Source organism: Calonectris borealis, chromosome Z (assembly GCF_964195595.1).
Source record: "Calonectris borealis chromosome Z, bCalBor7.hap1.2, whole genome shotgun sequence".
NCBI lineage: Eukaryota > Metazoa > Chordata > Aves > Procellariiformes > Procellariidae > Calonectris > Calonectris borealis.
In genome coordinates this window covers 83,830,694-83,851,954 of record NC_134352.1, presented here as the reverse complement: position 1 = coordinate 83,851,954, position 21,261 = coordinate 83,830,694, and the positions used below count along the sequence as shown (strand labels likewise).

General features: G+C 50.6%; 1 protein-coding gene across 4 annotated transcripts in view; it reads right to left on the bottom strand.

Moving 5' to 3' along the window:
- The window catches only part of LOC142075272 (CBP80/20-dependent translation initiation factor-like), a 143,757-nt gene extending 124,790 nt beyond the window's left edge, over nt 1–18,967 (bottom strand). Inside the window, exon 1 of one of the 4 annotated variants that reach the window (XM_075136410.1) lies at nt 18,783–18,967. The gene's annotated coding sequence lies outside the window, so the exon portion shown is untranslated. The remainder of the gene's footprint in view (nt 1–18,782) is intronic. The other 3 variants (XM_075136411.1, XM_075136408.1, XM_075136407.1) reach the window with 3 other exon arrangements.
- Nucleotides 18,968–21,261: the final 2,294 nt, after the last annotated feature.

Here is a 21,261-nt window from a genome sequence, read left to right as displayed (position 1 = left end):
TTATCCAGTCTGAATCTCCCCTTTTTTAGTTTAAAGCCATTCCCCCTTGTCCTATCACTGCAGGCCCTACTAAAAAGTCTGTCCCCTTCTTTCTTCTAAGCCCCCTTTAAGCACTGAAAGGCCACAATAAGCTCTCCCCAGAGCCTTCTCTTCTCCAGGCTGGACAACCCCAACTCCTTCAGCCTTTCTCCATAGCAGAGGTGTTCCACCCCCCTGATCGTTTTTGTGGCCTCCTCTGGACCCGCTCCAACAGGTCCATGTCTTCCCTGTGCTGAGGACCCCAGAGCTGGACACAGCACTGCAGGTGGGGTCTCACCAGAGCAGAGCAGAGGGGCAGAATCACCTCCCTCGACCTGCTGGCCACGCTGCTGGTGACGCAGCCCAGGATAGGGTTGGCCTTCTGGGCTGCCAGCGCACATTGCCAGCTCCTGTCCAGCTTTTCATCCACCAGTACCCCCAAGTCCTTCTCGGCAGGGCTGCTCTCAATCCCTTCATCCCCCAGCCTATTGATACCGGGGGTTGCCCCGACTCAGGTGCAGGACCTTGCACTTGGCCTTGTTGAACCTCATGAGCTTCATATCCTCATGGAATCTCACCTCCATCCCCACCAATTGCTTCCCTTCATCACAGCTTTCCTCTTTTTTGGAAATGAAGCTCTTTTGTATGACAAGGCTGAGTGCAGGAGAGCCTCAGGTGCCCCCCGTATTTAAGGTCTTTGAAAAATGAAATGGGAATGAGGAAGCAAGATGCTTTTTGCAGCATCAGCCACCTTCTGCACCATCAGCAACAGAGAAAAGCAAATCATCGCTGGGTTCCTGCTGCTCCGACCAAGGGGAACAATCTTTCCCGGCCTCGGATCCGGTGATGTTTGGGCTTGGGTTACATGAGCAAAGCAAGGAGCAGATTTCAAGGAGAGACAATTCCCTATGACCCAAGTCTGGCTCGCTCATAGGGAATCTCTGTGCCTTCTGCCTAATATGAGCTGCTCAGCTGAAACTGGAGAGAAAAATTATCCAGTAAATCTCTGCCATTTTGCAGAGGAAAGGGAAAATAAACAACTTACCATGCCCCTCTCTGAGCCACTTAAACTCATCTGAACGACTCCATGCACAGATAAGTATATTCAGAGGTTTTCTGAATCTCTAATTACCTTCAGTGCTAAAAAAACACTTAAAAAGCCCCACTCAACAACACCCACAAACAAACAAAATTTCCAAAACCTGTCTTTGGATCCTGGACCCCCGCTCCTCCACCGCATTTAAATGTTCAAGTTATAAAATAAACAGCAGATTGGCTTTTACATCACGGCCACCCTGGGAGCATCAGTCATGGACCTTATCAGTTCCCATACAGGCAGCAGCCACGGCACCACCATCGATGAGATCTTCTAAATATTCTAGTGGAAAAGAACAAGAATTGGGGAAATTGGCAATTCTGTACACGCAGAAGGAAAAGAAGTCCCTTCCTGATAACGCTTTCAGTCTAATAATAACAAATTAAGAAGCGGGGAAGCAAACAAAGCCCCAGGGAAGCACAAGGGGACAGGGAACGCTGTGGGGTCGGTGTTCAACACCACGTGAGCAGGTCCAATGTGGCGCAGAGCTGGCCAAGGAACAGGGACATCAGTGTCACGAGAGCTGAGCTTTCCAGGACCACTGTCCCTGCTTTTGGCTTCTTCCAGATTTAAATATACCAATGTAAGAGCTGCAGCTGCTTGCAAAGACAGGGAAAAAGCCAGGAGCATCATCTCCCATGTCCTACCTACTTGTCGAACCTTCTGCTTAGGAAAGAAGGACAGAGCCCGGCACACAAGCCAGCAAGGTGTCCAACCCTCGCACATTTAAGGACAGGTTTTTGACCCAGGGCTGAGTTGGTTGCCAAAGCTTTCCCTTCCCCTGGGGCTGGACACGGGGTCCTCCTTAGCTCCATCCCCAGCTTTTAGCTCCTTCCAGCGGCTCATGAGACAGCTTGAACCAATTCACCGGGATAACGCCTCCCTTAAGGAACCGGCCCTGCAAATACCAAGCAAAGCACCTCCCCAGACAGGAATTTTCACAAATTACTGGCTGGTCACCAGCCTCCTTTTTGAGGCTTGAAATGCATTTTTTCGCAATCACTCCCAGGCTATCGCTCTGCTCGCTGGATGCTCTGCAGCAGCAACGCAGTCGCACATCTCCTCAAAAGCCCTTCCCAGGCAGCCCCGCTCCCTCTTCGGTTACCCCCCAGCTAAACGGCAGCAAGTCAGGGGTGATAAGAAGCCAGCGATGGGGACGGGAAGAAGAGCAGCCTGTCGAACCCCAGGGGATAAAGATGCTGCAAGTATTTTGCGCAGCTACATTTATCACCCAGGGGACCGCCGGGTTTGATTAATAAGAGGGAAATGAAGCAGCTCCATTCAGCTGAGCCCCGGCGGGCGGGTAGAAGACAGGGAGGTTTGCAAAGCAAACAGAGAGACAGGTACTTCCAGGACACGATAGCCGACCTATTTTGAGATGAACATGAGATCAAGCGAGCTTTGGGAGTGTGTATTTACCTCCACCAGCAGCAACGACAGTCTAGACGACTGGCCCAGATTGACACAGCTGATGTTCAGCCTTGGATCCACCAACCCTACGTCCTAAGGTGCCCTGCTGACAGTGTCCTTGACAGCAGTCTCTTCTGCAAACCCCAGGTCTCGGATGCCTCGCTCAGCCCCAGCATTGCTGCCAATGTACTGGGGACAAGAACCTTAAGTTTGTCCAAAAACATCCTTGACCTGCTCCTTGTGTCCAAGTGCTCCATCCACCATGGACCCAAGCACGCCACGCGCTGCACGTGTGATGGGGATGTATTGCTGGGTCCTCTGGGCAAGCCACTGTACCTCACTTCCCTCTCTTGTAAAACACAACAAGCCCTGTTAGGACTTCTCTTAAATGCCTGGCTTTCCCTTCTAGCTTGGGGAGGAAGAAAGAGGTCTTGGAGCTTCAAGATGCTACCGCAGGGAAGGAATCACAGATCTAGAGGGTCTTTGATGAACATCAGAAGTTTGGCCTTAGTTTTCAGAACGCCTCTGGGGTGACTACATTGAGTAAATACCCAGCAGCTCAGGAAACTAGGCCAAGAAGGCACCGAGAGAAGCTTTTTCTCCACAAACACAGCCTGGTCAGGGATAGTGACAGAAATACTTATTTTTATAAGTTTGCCTCCTGACCCAAAAGGAAACGCTGTTCCTACAGGGCTGGATGATGACTGGAGGACCCAGGACCACCTGCAGACATCAAAGACCAACAGGATCCATCTTTCAGGACAGCTGTGTCCACCTGAAGACCCCACTTGCAGTGAAAAACCCACAAGCCATGCCCAGGACTGACCCCCCCACAGTGACTGGCAGACCTGCAGGCATGAGGACAACCCAGAAACATATCCACGAATGAATTTTACACTGTTCTTTTGTTGCAGGGTCCTTCACACTCATCATGAAGGTCTTCCCATGATGACCTCCACTACGCGGCAGCCCCACAGAATACGGCTTCAGGGACTGAAGGAACTCGTGCCAGGCCACGTCAGCATCTGAGAAAGTCCCCTCCTGCACCTCCCTGCACTGGCCAACCTCTGCTTACACCCAAGGGATTAACAGCCCCGAAGTTAATCATGAGAACATGGGGGAGGACTGTAATTGCAGCAAAGAGGAGCAGCATCAGCAGTTTCAGTAGAAACATCATAGCAGGATGCCTGCTATTCATGTACCTTTGACCTCAGAGACGCAAATAAAGAGTCCAAACTATTTAGCTTTGGGAAGAAAAAAAAAAAGAAAAGAGGTAAGGGAGAATTTGATTAATCAAGAGACTGTATAACGCTATATACCCAGATGGTATCTCACATTAAAGGGCCTTGCGGGTAGAAGCCCATCATTGCCAGTTCTTGGATGCCTGTACAGTGCAGGTCAGATGAGGGCATCTGGGGGATCTTTATGACCCACCAATTAAGTAGCTGAGCTTAACCAGGGACTGGAAAAGGCACTTCTGGAATAAATTATACAATACGAATGATCAAGAAAATAAACTCTGTGCCTAACCCTGCAAACACTTGGAGACTTCAGAGGAAGATGCAACCACTGCTAACAGAACCACAAAACGCTGGGGCTTGGGGCAGGCTTTCCCCACTCCCACTAGAGTCTTCTTCGGGGCTTTTCCCTCCCAGAAGGAGCTTGAAGAACCTTTGTGCTTGCTGAGGACCCCCGGTCCACAGGGACACCCTGCTGCTGGTGAGCATCCCCAGATGTCCACAACGTCAAAGAACCGGAGGTGACACTTGGCACTCAAGTCCCACGTGTCCCCACCTCTGGTGTAGGATGAGGGTCATGTACCTCCCCTACCTGCATTCATCCGAGGAACTGAATCCCCCTTTTGCAGAAGCAAAAGGCTGAACCCATGAAATAATAATAACTAAAAAAAAAAAAATCACTTGTTTGCCAGCAGCCCAGCCTTGGCTTGATGAATTTTAAATAGTTTTGGTCAAGTCACTGCAGCCAAAACACTGGGAAGAAAATGCTGGAAGAAGTTCTTTCCTGGTTTTTTTTTAGGGTTTGGTATTTTTAAACAAAGAATTTTTACTTTTATGTCACAGTGATGTACACGAAATTTCCACAGTTCTCCATTATGGTGTAAAATACTTAAAAACAGATTTTATTTTGGATTGAATAAACCTCTTTGACTTGACATTATTTTCTTTCCTGTTTTAATGAAATAAAAATATCTATTCTCCTTGGCCCCAGCTAAAAATACTCTTATCCCCCCCAACTATCCTTACTACCACGATTTTGCTACCGGCTAATTAACTGAAAAAAATACAGTTACCATCCACTGTTTGTTCTGTGGGCTGATATTTAGGAGTATTCAGAATACCTAAGGATAATTTGGGGTACCCACCCAAAGGATACAGCAGTGCTCCAGGACAGAAGACGTAATTCACATATATATTACAAACTCATAGGAACCTCAGGAAAGTTCACATATATCACTTTTTTTTCTTTTAAAGAAGAGGGAAATAAGAAAAACGGGACACCTACATCCCCCCCCAAAGAGAGGGGGAACCGCTGCAGCCCCAGTTCTGCAGGCAAGGTGCGAAGCAAGGCACAACCCCGCTGCCAGCCCTTTCGGGGCTTTATCCTCCCAGCAATGCCACTGCTTCGGCTTGTTCCCAGCTCCTCCACGGGCTGCTCTGCCCCTGGAGAAAATATTTACTCTCTGGAGACTATCAGGCACTGCCCAAGATAACACCCAGGGCTGCAGAAACACCAACGCAGATAAAGCCTCGCTGATACTCGGATGATGCCCCACTGCATCCTCTCCCGCTCCCCTTCAGGTCAAACTGGAACTTGTACATGACAAGGGGATTAAAAAAAACAGGTTTTCAGGATAATGCTGCTGACTTGTTGTTTTTCAAACCCTCTGCCGCCAAGCCCCTACGGTGCTGCTAACCTCTGCTGATCCCATCAGGTGGTTTAACCAGGGAGCTTAGCAGTAAGCCCTGTCCCTGCAAGGAGGTACCAACTTATATCGGGTGACTCTCTGCCCGACGGGGACCGCAGAGGCTTTCAGATAGCACAGGGAAAATTCCCAACTTCAATTTTCAGGAAGAAAATTAAGTTTGTGAATGGACGGAACTCATCCCAAGATGCAATGTTTTGTTGTTGGGTTGGTTTTGGGTTTTTTTCTCTCCTAGGCTTTATTTTATTTACGTTGAAGTAGCTGTTAAATCCTGTTAACATGCTGCAAATCCCTGTCCTGCTGAAAAAAGAATTTGGCACCTTTAAAAGGTTAACTGGTCTATATCTGTACCCAAATAAACCCCTTATGGAAAGGAAAGGGGGCAGGTAGGGAAGGCAGCATCCGCAGCAGGGAGAGCAGGGCAGCAGGAGGGGTCTGGCAGAAGGAAGAAAAAATGGGATAGGGAACAAAAAAGTGGCATAGGGAACAACAAAAAAAAAAAATGGGATAGGGAACAACAACGAAAAAAAGGGATAGACAACAATAAAAAAGGTATAGGCAACAAAAAAAAACGGGATAGGCAACAAAAAAAAACGGGATAGGCAACAAAAAAAAACGGGATAGGCAACAAAAAAACAATGGGATAGGCAACAAAAAAAAATGGGATAGGCAACAAAAAAAAATGGGATAGGCAACAACCCTGCATCCATGAGCAGGGCAAAAAGTGGCAATGCACGATTTTCACCCATTAACTTTGGCAGCCAGAGGATTTCCGCAGTAAAGAGGATGCACGTGTACAGTCGGGGCAGGGGGAAGAGGAGGGGGTCGCGATGAAGAGCAAGGCTGCAAGCAAACGCCTGCAGGGGGGCTGCCTGGAAGGTCTGGCAGGCTGAGGCCACCAAACCCAGCAGGATGGCCATCGGAGCAGGAAAGGTAGTTCACAAGTATTGCACTGTATCTGGCTACAAACCTTATTCCCTGGCTTTATCTAGCCTGAGTGAATGAATAATATTATTAAAAGACAGACGAGAAATCAAACAGCAGCTTGGAGAAACCGGGGAAGCCTCCTGAGAGCCAAGGAAACCTGCACTATCTAGGGAAGAGCGAGATTATAATAATTAGGTCAGTTGGCGATAAGCCTTCTCCGTGCACACAGGCACACACGCGCTGCTGCCTTGCTAGAAAGCGGTGATGTCCCCAAGGAGCTGAGAACCCCAACACCAATATGCCAGGGGCATGGAAAAGACCGGCAGCAAAAAGCCTTCTCCAACAGCAAACCACGGCAGTTGCTCACCTCAAGGTCTGAGGATCGGTAGCTGCAGCATGGGAAACTCCGATGGGATATTAGAAAATTCCTTCACTGTGAGTGTGGTTCAGCACCCAACAGGTGCCCCAAGCGGGTGTGCGGTCTCCATCCTTGGAAACAGCATCAAGATTCAGCTGGATGAGGCCCTGAGCAGGCAGGTTGGACGTAGAAGCTGGCCCTGCGCTGAGCAGAGGGCTGGACCAGAGGATCTCCAGAGTTTACTTCAATCCAGAATAACTCCAGGATCTTGCCTAGGGAGACCTTCCCTTAGCCCAGACTTCCAGGACAAAGCCACCAGGTCTTACCTCCAGCTTAATCAAAAGTAAAAGAAACTTCTTCCCAGCAGCAAGTGGCCTGAAAGTCCAGGCTGACCTTTAGGAGAGGTAACAGAGGTTGACGTGAAGCTCAAATACAGGACAATCACTCACAGCACGCAAAGCCTTCTGCTCCAGGAGGCAAAGAGGATGGCCCCATGCAGCAAGTACTGTACAGGTTATGTATGCACTTTTCCCTATAAAAAGGGAGCTGGAAGCTTTCTATTACCCATCTCTTCCTTTCTGAATGGTTTGACATCAGCTCTGCCCATCCTGGCAGCCTCAGGGCTCAAGGACTTGAAAGAGCCCCAGCTACAGCCCCAGAGCGGGAGCTGGACTGAGCTCACATCCAGATGTTTGACACCGGACCTAGAAAACAGGAAAGGGAGACTAAAGAGGAGGATGTGCCCACTGCCCTGACCTCTCTTCCTCCCCATCTGTACCACGCAAGAGCCATCATCTGTCTCCGATTTGGCCGTCCAACACCAGGGCCCAACCTCCAATCCGGAAGACGGAAACTAGTCACCTATTGCTTGGGCTTTAGGGTCTCCCTCCAGATGGTGACTCGAATCAAACACCCATCTTCCAAAAACCACTTGCTTTTGTTAACAGTGAAGGCAGATACTCCTTCACTGGTCTCTCCAAAACTTTTTCTAAGCTGCTTCTTTGTGAACACCTCACCAATATTCCTGCTTGCCTCTACAACCCACATCAGCTCCCTGGACAACTCAGGGCAACCCACACACCAATAATAGTCTGAGCTGCTCTTGTGAAGCCTCACGCTTTCAGACCACACGGCTGTCCCTCCAGTAAGCTGTGTTGATACCAGCAAGCTTTTCCCACCAGCCAACTGCCGAGTAGTCCACCAATCCATGAAGTCCTTCAGGATATAAGTACTTCCCTGATTGATTGATACCAGTTAAACCCAATCTTCACACACGAAGAGCATCCTACAGACTCAACTGTGCTGGACACGCTTCATGCAACCATGAAGTTCTTGCAGTCACTAGAGTTCACCAGCAAAAAACCAGCAGCCCCCCTTAAATATACAGAAATATTTTTCCATACTCCTAGGTCATGCAAAAGATCTCATGCACGACGCTCACGTTCAGCCGGCAAACTCCTCTCGTTAGCTTCCCGACCGATGCTCTCATTCGGTTATGTACTCCAACCTCCCTCCAGCACATTAGAAAACAGCGGCCACCGTTTCTCATATACTTCGAATCAAAGTTTGCTGCTTTTTTGTTAAAATAATTAGCTAATCAAACCCATTGCTTCCAAGCTGACATTCCTCCTAATGCTTTAATCAATAGACAGAGATGCTCAGAAGAGAGCTAATAAAGCCTGAGTTGAGTGTAGGTGCTGCGAGGACAACGCTTTTCATTCATGTCACTGGACGACGTGGAAGAGACCCGAGAAGAGAGAAGCTGGAAGCACACAATGGACATGCCTACTGTAATAAAGTGGGTAAACAGACAGAAATAGGGAAATAAGTGGAAAATTTTACTTTGAGGCTTATTAACCTGTGGAAAGAAGGAGAGGAAGGCTTTACTGGCTGACACTTCCCGTCAAGCTCAGTGTAACTCTCGTGGACAAGTGGAAAAGGTGGGAAGCATTAAGGGACGGAGGGGAGGACTCGCCAACAGATCCACCTCTTGACATCCACTTAGATGGATCCGAGAGTCACGCCACCATGCTGGTTAACTAACGGCTTCTGACAAGTTCACGATTTGGTTGGATTTCTTTAAAGTAAAAGAAAAAAAAAGATGAACACAAGCAAGCAAACCCCAAGTTGGGTTACTGAAGCATTTCTAGGTGATGACCAACTTCAGACTTCCCAGCACACCCGACCACCTCCACGCAAATATTCACCTCAGCTGCTAAATTTCCACAACTCGCAATTACAAGTTTTTTCGCAACTTCAGCCACCACCTTGTCATGAAGCAAGTTTAAAGCACTTCCCATAAAACTTGACTTTAATGCCTGAAGTGTCTCACAGCAGCCAGAACTGGCCAGAAAAGGCAACATCCACCCACAATCCACCTGCTGCAAAGGGCTGGCCCAAGGCAAGGACCGAGAGACTCAAGGAAGGAGAAGTGTGATCTGACACGGGTATTACAAGAAGCAATAGGCTTTGTTTTCTGGGGTTTCTTCTAAAAATATCTGGAAATTCTCAGAATTTGTATTACCTACCAGAGACAGCTTAACCACCAGCATCCCCATCAGTGTACCACCACATTTGTTGACTACCAGACCAAAGAGATGGCCTTCTTACAAAGTGCCTCCTTCATCTTTCCAACCGGACTCTTTCCTTGTGTATTTATGGTTGGCAGTGCCCAGAGAAAGCCTCTTTCCATGGCAAACAACTCCTCGAGAAGGTAAGTAATGCAAGGTTACCACACCTTCTCCAGAAACATCTGGCTGAACTGGACGGATCTGATTTAACAGAGATCCCAATAAAGATCAGATGTAACTTCTAGGTCCTGGGCTCTGTGCTCCTTTCCCCAAGATCTTGTCCTAGTCAAGGCCCTGTTCTGGGGCACTCAACAAGATACCTTTGCTATCAGCAAACCTCATTCGCTGTTCAATATGAGGACTTCCAGGTAGCCCCTACGTACTTGGAGGTACTTGGAGGTACCTTAGAGGTGCTCCAGCAGAAGCTTGGTCTAGCCCTGCTGAGTGAACATAGTATTACCAAGCTATTAAAAGCTCTGCTGGCACCAATCCCATGACATGAGACCACCACCCACCATGCCAAAAGGCCTTGCTGTTCAGTTCTTTTCAAGCACCTGGCACAAGAAGGTCATGATGAAGGTCCATATCAATAGCTACAATCCTGGGTGCCAAATGAGGTGTTAATATACACAAAAAAAAGCTTGAATCTTGTGACCACCAGAGAAGTCCTTGCTCACAGCACATAAGCTTCAATAAGGCCATGTCTGGAGTTACCGATGTTCTACCAAAGGCTTGTGGAACCCTAAAATTCACCACTCACTGGAATTCAGCCATGTCAAAGTGAGATCAAACTCCACTGCATGCACCATGCAGATCAAGAGCGAGGACTTGTTATGAAGCACCGGTAGCCCTATCACTGGTGAAACACTGCCCAACCTTCTGCAACACACGCTCACATGACATTGCTCCCAGCCAGAGCCAACCCAGTTGGCCAGAGCCAACTCTTAGGAGCTAAGAGACCACCCAGGAGAGCCAACTGTCAGCAAAGGCACAGGACTTCTGCGTGGAGGTAAGATCTTCCCAGCAAGGATCCCACCACATACATCCTCAGCAAGGATCCCATCACATACAAATCATTACTCCTGAGAGTAATAATTTGAGAGAAGACAAAATTTGAGAGAAGAATAATTTGAGACAAAGATCATTCCTACTCCAACAACTTTATAAAACAAAGGAATAAGTGGTGCATGTTGGAATTTCCTGAGCAAATTTGCTCAGGGTTTGAGTCTCTGGGTTTTGGAGGGGGAGAAGAAGGGTTCAGGGGGGCTTGGGAGTTTCTTCTTCTTTTTATTTTCCCTTCTCCCTTTTAAAAAGAAGCAGAGTTTGCAGCCAGCTGTGCTGGCTTTCAGAAGAGAACAATTAACCTGAAAGCAATGCACTTGTTTTTAATATAGTACATGGCACACCAAATGCCTGGTGTCACTTAGAGTGGCAGACGATTTGGTCACTCCCTTGCCGAGCAGCAGCGTCTGCAAGCCCTGCGGAGAGCAAGCGATGCTTCCTCCCCGGTATTTAGCAACCGGTTCAGCTCTGCCGTGAAAAGCAAGCTGGCAGCAGTCCTGCACGGAGCGAGCATCACCATCCATCCATCATCCACGCAGACCTCTCCCATCAGTGCCCAGGCGAGCATGGCATCCTTCAGCCGTGCCAGTAGCACGACCGGAATCATCTTCACTCTCCTCTCCCTGGTGAGTCTACGCCATCAAATTTCATCAATTTTTTTAGAGTATAGCCAAAATTTCATTTGGCTGGACTCGCCTGCCTCTCCGCAGACATCCATGCTCACGGATGAGGAGCAGAGCAGGAGACCTGGAGCTGCTGCAGGTCTGGCAGCGTGTCCTCCTCGCTGTGTTACTATCCTCCTGGCACGGGGAAAGCTCCTGCTGACGGCTCATCCTCCCCCACCGTGCCCTTCCCCACCGAAACGTGCGGTGAGGAGGCAGACAGGCTCCCGCTGAATGAAGCCAGCGTAACCGGAGGTGCTCAAGGAAAACCTCGGCAAAGCCAGCAAAGGATGACTGCGCAAACCAGAGCAGGGGAAAGGCTGAGTCACTTCCTCCCCCAGAGCCCTAAATAGAGAAGAGCGTAAGGAAAATCATTCTCCAAGCTGACAAAAAAGGAAGAGAATCCCCAGTTTAAAAAAAAAAAAATAAATCCAAGTGCATACAGTGACGGCAGAAGGGGAAGGGACAGAAAAGGCAGCCTCGTGCTGCAGCTGTAATGGGAAAGGCTGTCAGCAGCAGAGAGGGGCAGAGCATCATCCCCGGCTCCTCTGGGAACTGGGGGTTCACTAATCACTTTTAACAGCAGCTCCAGCTCCAAGGCAAGTTCACGGACCATCGATGGTGCCGAAAAGCCACCACGCTGCTGCCTCGTCCCCTCCAGGCGATGCTGCCGGCCGCGTCCTCGGTCTCGATGGGAAACCACAGCGAGTCTGGGCAGAGCCTGGCCAAGCTTTTGGGGACAGATTTTATCCACTCCCCAGTGTGCAAACGCTCTACGTGAGCTTCTAGGTGGCAGCATGTGAAATGCCACTATTAGGAGCAGTAACAGTATAATACCCAATTATCCATCCCAGCAGGTACATGGCGAGGCTAAGCTCAAGGCAGGAAAACCCTTTCGCAGGGTGGGATACCGGTACAGGCAGGAGACTCCGGAGGTAAATCAGCCACCAGCTTTTCACTGCAAGCTCGGTGGTCAAGCACAAGCACAAAGTCCTGAGACAACAGCGTGGCAGCATGGAATAGAATAGTTTGGGTTGGAAGGAACCTTTAAAGGTCATCTAGCATCATCCCCGGCTGCATCCCTACAGCCAGCTCCTCTTTCCCCGCATTCAAGACAATTTGGGTTATTTCCTTAAAGAAAATTTAGTGAATTACTAAAGTCACTTCTGAGTTAACCAACCCACTTGCACCCAGACAGATAATACTTAAGCTCACAATTGCTGCAGCTCGTCCTTGTAGGCAAGAAGAAATTTGGATTTCCCTCTTCCACCTTCTTTGTTAGAGCCTGTAAGTTCTTAGCTTTGAGACCTGCACTCCTCTGTCAAATTTGGCTGAAATTATTCCCCAGGTTAAAAAAGCTTCTGGAGGAATAGCGAGTGACAGCCAGTCTGAGCGCATAAGCCTCATTTCTGTTAATTAAAAAAAAAAGCATAGAAATATAGAGAAGAAGCTTCAAAGTGGCTGTTTGCAGTCGATAAATAAATCTTTCACCCCATGTAATGCGAATATATATAACAAAAAAAAGCCATGCAAATATCCTTTCTCGGAGCCGATTCCGAGAAAGACAATGTGTGCTCTGCAGATGCTCCAAAACCCAGGATGCAGGGAGAGGGACCAGCACCCTGGGGTGAATCTTTGCATTAAAAGCATCCAGGCAGGGAGGGATGCTGAAGCGCTGCCGACAACCAAGTGCTCTATAGGGCTATGATGTCCTGCCCACCACCAATGCTGCTCCGAGCATCCGCAGAGGCAGGAAAAAACGCTTCGCTGCCCGCACCCGGCTGGCACGGGGATGGACAGAGCAGGGACGCAGGAAGGGATGGAAAACTCGCTGTTCACCAGAAGAGCTTTCCAGAAGCGTGTGTTTCATTTCAGAGCTGCTGTCGGATATGAGAAAATGCTGGTTCTAAAACAAGGGGAAAAAGCTGTCAGAGAAAGCTATCCATCACCTCGTCACGGCTGGTCCCCTGCAGCTCTTCAGCCTCTTCATCCACATCCGTGGCCTCCTCTTCCTCTAAAGGCATCTGTAGCCATCGTGGTGAAACCTCACAGCCCCTGAAAACTCCACCTGACTCATCCACTAGCTTGCAATGATGAAATATGCACATGGCAAGAAAAATAAAGAAATCCTTTCCAAAAGCACCCCGAGCATCCACGTCCTGCTGTGAAGCCTCCAGCTGCAAAAATTATTGCTGCAAGTTTTAGGATCGCCAGCCTGGCTTCCTGAGCTGGAGAAAAATGTAATCAAAGATGCCTCCGAGCCAATCGCCTGGCTGGGAAGAGGCATTTTTGCATCACCGATATGTCCTGATGTAAGGCAATACGGCTCCCGTGGGTGCAGGCATCCACCCCCGTCCCTTCTCACCACGCAAAGCAAAACCCACCTTAAACATAAAAGATTTCTCTGTTATTAAACTCCAGCTGACAACCACAGCACAACCACAACCCTTCCTGCTTTCTTTTCCTCTCTTGCCCAGACACCCAAGATGGTATTTTTGACGGCATGTTATTAAAATCCCCTCTGGCTTTGTTGCAGCCGGACATGGCACCCAGGAGCCCATTGGCCCAGGGGGTTTGCTTCTGGCCGGGTGATGCAGGGGAGATGCATTTGCAGGCCACTGCTTCGGGCTGGCTTGGTTGGACCTAGACTACACCATAGTCCCACCAGTGACCAGAGCGCACGCTTCTCTGCGGGACAAAAAAATCCTTTAAAATTCACCCCATGATTATTCCTGCAAGATCCCCCATTAGTAAACACTAAGATGTGTTTTCGCAGACCTGAACACCCTTCAAAGCCACCTGCAGAAGCTGGTGGCCCCAAAATGACATCTCCATGGAGCGTGTAGCAGAAGGAGCAGCTCGCAGCCACAGCCACGGGCGAGTCCAGCTCTGCAAAGCAGCCGCCCCAGCCCCGATCTCGCCCAAGGCTGTGCCACCCGCACAGCTCCATGCCATTCGGCAAAGCTCCGGCTTCACAAACGAGACGCTCAATGCCCGTGACGGCCAAGACCCCTGAAACATCTGCAATGCATTTCTGTTCTAGCTCGAAAACGTTGCGCTTGCATAGACAGACTTGTGAGATTTAATCGAACAATGCAAAACTCTTGGGATTGTACCTACTTATTTGCAGAAGACCTTCTCAACGTTAGCTTGGGGATGGACTGGGTGCCATCCCTACCGCGTGGCACGGCACCGCTGATCGCAGAGACTTGGACTGCTGCAGCGTGCCGTGCTGCCGTGCCACAGCCTTCCATGCCACCCTTCCCATGCCAACCCAGCCGCTCGCCTCTCGTGCCAGCTATCACCCAACGCAACCAGCAGTGGAGGGACAGTGACAGCTTGGTTGTGAACACCAGCTTCTCCCAAGGTTCTCCAAAGATCCTGGTGAACGCAAGCCAAGCAACACTGCTCCTCCAGGATTTCATGAGTTCAAAAGCGTTTTTCAGATTTAATTACAAACCCCGTTAACGGTTCCCTGTCGCAGGTGGCTGGGGAAGCTGGTGGCAGCTGTGCGTCTCCCTGTAGCTTCTGCTTTGGCGCAGGGCAGGCTCCAGCGGTGGTGAAGTCTTCCCAGGGCGGCGCAGGCTATACAAACCAGTCCCAGCGAGCCGGGCCAGCTCCGAAGGGAGGGGGAAGGTTAGTTGGGGTTTTTTTTGCATTAAGGCCAATTAAAATCACTGGTGAGAAACGAGAAGCTTGTGGGCACCCGCGTGCATCCTCAGGTCACCCGGGCATGACGTGACACCAAAGGATGGGGCACACCACACAGCCGTCCACCTCCGCTCCCCATCCCAGGGACAGCCCCACCATAGACACGTCATCCCACCCATAACCCTTTCCGTCCTGTCTCCTGAGAGATGAAGATGATTTCCACCACCACCCAGTAGCGTGGTGAACGCAACCATGCTGGGGAAGAAGGCAAAGCTGAGCTAATGCTGGTGGCCACAGAGGAGACGCCCTCGATAAATTGCTGCACGTTATGAAATACTCCTGCGGCAGGCTCCTGGCCGACAGGTGTGGCAGGATTTGGTCCTGAGGAGATAGCAGAGGCAGAAGTTTAGCTATGTCACCACAGCCTCAGAGGTCCACAGTCTGCCTCAAAGGAGTCTCCAAAAGCTAACTCGAAACAGCAAAGATCTCAAAACCATTCTAGAGACACCATTCCCATTCCTGGCCACTGTTCGGGTACCTCTACATTGCAGAAGACGGACAATGACGATGCAGAGTCCAGCAAGCCAAGACCGAGCAATGGCATAGCCCAAGGCAGACGTGGAAGAAACAAAACCTCTCTTTTCATCAGGAGAGTTGATAGTTAAATGTACAAAAGTTTTGAGAACATCCAATGTCATCCCCATTTCAGTCTGAACTGAGCAGGAAAAATACTTCTCTTAGGATCACCAGCAAGGTATCTACGTTGTAAATGACTATATATATATATATGCACGCACATATATATAAATAAATAAAAATAAAACAGCCAGTCTCTCAAACAAACAGAAAATGATTGGTTAGCTACACTAGCCCTTTATTTCGGATGACTCAGTAATGTGCTAATTACACTCAGGTAGCAGAACGGCACCTTCTCCGAGGAGTTTCACAAGAACATCCCAAAGCATTTATGGAGATTACTCGTCCAGAAGCCTCAACGCTTCCAGATTTTTGAGACGGGAACAATTGTCCTTTCCCCAACCCGATGAAAACCAAGAGCTACCCTAAACAGAGCAGCAGACTGTTAACTCTGAAACTTAACAATGGCATACGTAATGTAAATGTCTTAATACTTCTGCCAAACTGAAGAACAATGAAATAATTAACAGTATTTAATTGTTCCATATTTTAGCAGAAATAGTCAGGCAATATGCTAAGCGTGCCCCAAACACCTCCTGAAATAGCTCACCTGCTGCCCCCAGCTTCCATAGAAACCATAGGGTCTTGCTGTACTTTAAGATATAGCTCCTCACAAATACCCAGGACCCCAAGGACTCCCTTGAGCAGCAAGAACATGAAATTAAATAAGGTCCAGGCGGGTTTTCTTGCCACTCTGCAGAGACCTACAGGCAAAAACTCAACCAGTGATAACTACCGCAATTTCACACCGCCCCTGCTGGGAAAAGACCAAGCAGCAGCAAGGACAGCTGCGAGGAGAAACAAGAGAGAGAGACTCAAGATGAGAAGGAAGGGGAGAGTCAGCATAGCAAAATTTGTCCTCGCCAGGAGACCACAGTAGAGTGAACTCAACAGAGCACTTCACCCTGAAGTGAGGATGCTCAGAGAGCAAAAAAAGAGTATTTTTCTCTTCCAAGACAGAGTGCTGAAGGAGGGACATCTGGAGATAAAGCTCAGCACCTCATCATCTTCCCTTCCACAGTTTGGATCAAGGGCTAACAGCTATGAAGGATGTTTTCATGCTTTGCACATTATTTTTCACGGCGCTCAGGAACCCTCCGTAGACCATTCCCATCCCATTTGTGCACGAGGCTGACTCAGCTACGGGAACGAAGGTGTCAAAGCCAGCCAAGCCCTCAGGTAGCTCACTCCTTTCCCACATCCCCCTGCAAGGGCAGAACTGGTGTTCAATTCATCTCTGCAAATGGTTTCTCCGGGCTCCCGTTGGCCGGGGGAGCTCCTGGATGCTGGGCTTTAACCCTCCAGCTCACCTGAGACAAGTTGCATTCCCACTTCGCCTTCACCATCCAACCACTGCTCCTCTGCTGTCCTTTAAAAGCAACCTGAGATCTTATAAATGATAAAAAAAATGCTTCCTAAGAGCTGGACAAGTCCCACAACACTTTAACCACGACACCTTAAATTCACCGAGCCCTCCAGTGCAGTACCCGCATTGCAAGGAGGGCTCGGACAGAGTTCAGAGGGAAAGAGCTTTACATACAAGCACGGCCTGAGCTTCCCAAAACAGACGTTGCTCATCTCTCTGCCAAAGATAACACACTTAACGCGGGGAAACCACAGCCTACAAATTTTACTCAAGGCTTGAGGGAATACAATCCAGCGCAAGGTTTTGCTCTTGGACCTCAGGATCAGCAAGGGCAGGGCAAAGCCTTTACGGGCCTTAGGGGGAAAAATAATGTGGATCAACACAATAAAATGGTTTTTTTCCACTCACTGAAGACAAAGTGTGAATATTTGCTTGTCAGGGTCACATAAGCCATAAGCGGAGTGGGATGCTTCCCTCTCCATCCTGCGTGGCACCCCCCCGCCAGCATCTGGATGCTCAGAGGATGGTCCACCATCAAAAAACCTTTCTAGATTTTGGAGAGGAGGGACTATTAAATCACCTGGTCTTATTTTGGTATCTCTGGGCTGAGAGAAACAACCTGGAAGCTCAGTGTATCTTCTGCTTCCTCCCATTTTTTTTGTTTCTGTTAACAAGGCCGTGACTTCAAGCTTCATCCTATACCTGCCTGAGTGGTGGAGGAAGAGTAGCATGGATTACTGGAGCACGAGTGAAGGTGGCACAGATGGTCACGTGGAATCAGCCTATTTCAGAGGAGCCACCAGGTCTCCAGAGAGGCCCGGGGCACTCCAGCCCTCCTCATCATGCTGGGAAACAGCCCCTGCCCCTTTCCAATCTAATGGGATTGCTACCTCATCCAGTGTGGGGTCTTACTGGTGGGGATCTCACTCCTTCCAGAGAAGCCTGACACAGGGAACAGCCCCGGGAGATGAATCAGTCTCATTTTATGGAAAAACAACTCCAAGGGCTGAGTTTTGAGGCACTGGGACACCAAGGACACCCAGCAACTGTGCCTCCAGACAGCATTGCTGGGGGCAGCTGTGGTAAAAAAAGTCCCGCGACTGCCGGCTGCTCCGCTGCCGCTAACATCTGTTGTCCCCTACTGACACCCATGGTCCCCCAGACCACGTGCAGCCAGAGTGACTCTGCAAGAAAAACGATAAATAATAAAATAACAACAAAATTTAGTCCCCGGTGAGTCCTCGCTTGCTACACCCAAACGCAACCCCGCATCGAGGACGGGGAAAGCACCTCCCAGGAGGCGGGAGATGCTCCCACCTCTGGACCACACAGCAGTGGACATCCCACCCAGGGATGTCCCCCCCATAACGATGCTCAGGGTTAAAGCAGGTGGTACCTTTGTGCCTGCGCACGCTGCCAGCCCTCTCATCCTCCCGCCGTGCGCGAACCACCGCCAGCTTTGCTGCAAAGGGGATAACGAGGCTAATTGCGATAGGGACTGGCCGAGCGCTTGCATCCCATGGGTTTCCCTCTCCTTTTTGTCTGTGGGGGGCTCGCCGGAGGAGACGGAGGGAGAGGCCAGCCCTGCCCTTCGTCAGGCACCCGCTAACGAAGCGGTCCGGGAAGCTTCCAGAGGCCGAGAGCCGTACCCGAATCCGGCCCCGGACCCCCGTTACCGCCCTTCCCGCCGCTCGCCCTGGCGAGGAGAGGGAAATCTCACGGGGGGTGCTCCAGGTCCACGCACTAATTATCAGGGAAGGGAAGGAAAATCGCACGGGACGAGGCCGCTCACGCAAGGCGGTTACCGAAACCCGCCGAGAGGCCAAATCCCCGTCCCGGCTTCATCTGCAAAATTAAAACCCAACCCCACGGCGGCCCAGCCAGCCACGCGTGGGGTTTTTATTATTATTATTATTATTATTATTATTTCTGAGGGAAACAAAAGGCGGGACGTGCCCCCCCCACCCCCCCCCCGCCGCCGCACCGGCTGCTGTGTCATCGCCCCCCCCGCCCCGGCCTTACCGTGCTGCGGTGCCGGGCGGTGTCAGACCCCCGCCGGGAGGCTCATGGGCGCCGCGCTGAGGTGAGGGGGGGGACGGGGAGGGGGACACAAGGGCCGCCGCCCGCCCGGGAGGAGACACCCGGCTCCGGCTCCGGCGGAGGGACGGGCCGGGGCGGCCGGAGAGTGACGCGGCCGCCCGCCCTCCCGCCCCGCCCGGCCCCCGCCGCTGCCTCCTCCGCCGCCGGCCCTGACGGGAGATGTAGTCCGCGGCCCGCCGCCCGGCCCGGCCGCCCAAGGCGGCTCCCCCAACACCCCAGGGGGGGTCTTCATCAGCGCCCCCCGCCCCCCAAACCGGACCACCGAACCCCCCCAGCCCGCCGGGCCCGGCTGTCGAACCGCCCGGCTTTCAGACCAGCTTTTGTGTTGTCATTTTTCCCCTTGAACGCTGTAATTCTCATTTTCCCACCTCCACCGCCGGGCCACGGCCAGCCAAGGCTGCATCCTTCGGGATTCAGCCCGAGAACCGCGTCCTCTCCCATCCCTCCTCCTCCACGGTCAGCGGCATCCATCCGGGCTTGAGGGAGGTGGCTTTTAAGCTGAGCTTAAAAGAAGGAAACTGCAAATATTTCCATATAAATCAAACGTTTCCATATAAATCAAGCGTTTCCATATAAACACACAAAACTCTGAGCCGAGAAATGTAAAAACCAGAATTTAAACACCTTTTAAACACCTTTCTAGCCAGCTGGATCCATTCAGCCCCTCAGACCCGCTCAAAGCCACTGGGACATGTTCCTAGAAGCGATTTAAATCACCTTCTCCTTGCCCTGTCAGCCTCTCAAAAACACCAGCCCGCCTAATCATTCCTCTTTTCTTGTTCTTAGGGTCATATTCAAGAGGTAACTTTTTTCCTAGCCATGGATCCTTTGTTACTCTCCGTCTGGTTCTGCCGTAATATTCATCCGGATAAATGGATCGTGTTAATGAACATCAACGGAAGAACCGCAGCCATAAATTAAGCAGAAGAGCTGGCCTCTGAAGAAACCTTAATTCTACTTTGACGGCAAAATCAGATTCAAAAGATCTCTCTCCCCGCTGTGCTTTATTTTTGGCCGTATCGTTTGCTGGGCAGGTTGCCATGACAACCTTATATTCACCGGAGGGTGGCTATAATTGGGAAAGCACATTGTTAATTTAGCTCCAGATTTTTTTTTTTTTTTATTAATTTTGTCGTATTTTAAGCAAGGGGAACTGCCTGGATTTTCATATTTGTGTCTATGATCATACTACGGTTTAATTATTAAGCCGAGCGCCAATAGCGTCGCTCCAGCGAAGGTGCAGAGCTCACCGGGGCAGACAACGGCTCTGCCCGCATCCCCTTTCCCCGGCTCATCTCCTCCTGCAGCCCCCCCGCATCCCCTCCAGCCCTCTGAGCCCCTAAGCTGAGACCCCCCCGGGACCAGGATTTCCCAGGGCTGCTCCTGGTGTAGGAGAGCAGGGTTGAGGAAAAAAAAAAAGGTAGGATCCGCTCTTGCATTAATGAGCATTTTTTGAAATGCCGGGGCGATTGGGATTGTCAGCTTGAACCTGATAACAATTCATCTCGGCTACTTATTAACAGCAAATCTCCCTCTTTGGAGAACGCCAGAGTGATATTGATGGTGGGAACGCGCAGGCTGCTCCTGGGTGGGCACATCAGGTCCTGGCCCCACGTGGTGGGACCTCTCCGAGCATCCCGCTCCTGCCCCAAGGCATCCCTGACCTGGTGACACTGCAAAATGCCACCAGGCGCTCGCCTCCATCCTTGCTGGAAGGAGGAGGGTGGCAGGGCTGGGGACTGGGTGCTCTGCTTCAGGAGCCCAGTTGGGTGCTGGGGCACACAACTTCTAGCCTGAGATTTTTTGGGGGTGAAATGACCCATCCCACAGAGCGTGGTGTCTGCGGGAGTGTGGGAAGGAGCTGGATTCATTCCTCTAGTAGGTGCGGGGGGAATTTGGACCGGGATGACAGCAGGGTGACTAAAGGAAAACCCAGGGAACACGGCACGTGGGATGAGAGCTATGGATGGGGCAGGTTCACCGCCTGTGCCGGGCAGCATCACCGGGGACTCGGGAAAAGTGCCATCTCTGCCACCTCACTCCCACCCTCGCATGGGCTTGAAGCTCCATGGCCACGCTTGTCGTGGCATTTGTTATTAACCTGTCCCAGCAGGGAGAGAGAAAGCGCAGCTTTACAGTAGCTGGGGACTTTCTCCAGCAGCTGGCTCCGGGTCCAAAGAGCAAAGCGGAGCTGCTGGTCCCGTCCCCACCCTGGTGTAACTCTGCTCCTCTCCAGCCTCAGCCCCTCCAGTGGGCACCCTCGGCGGCTCGGCCTCCTCCTTTTATCCCTGCTGCTGGCTTCATCCCGTCGTAGCTTAGAAAAGAGAGAAATTGGGAAAGGAGAGGGTTTCCACTTAAAAGAAAAAAAAAAAAAAAAAAGAGAGGAGTTGTGAAAAGCCGG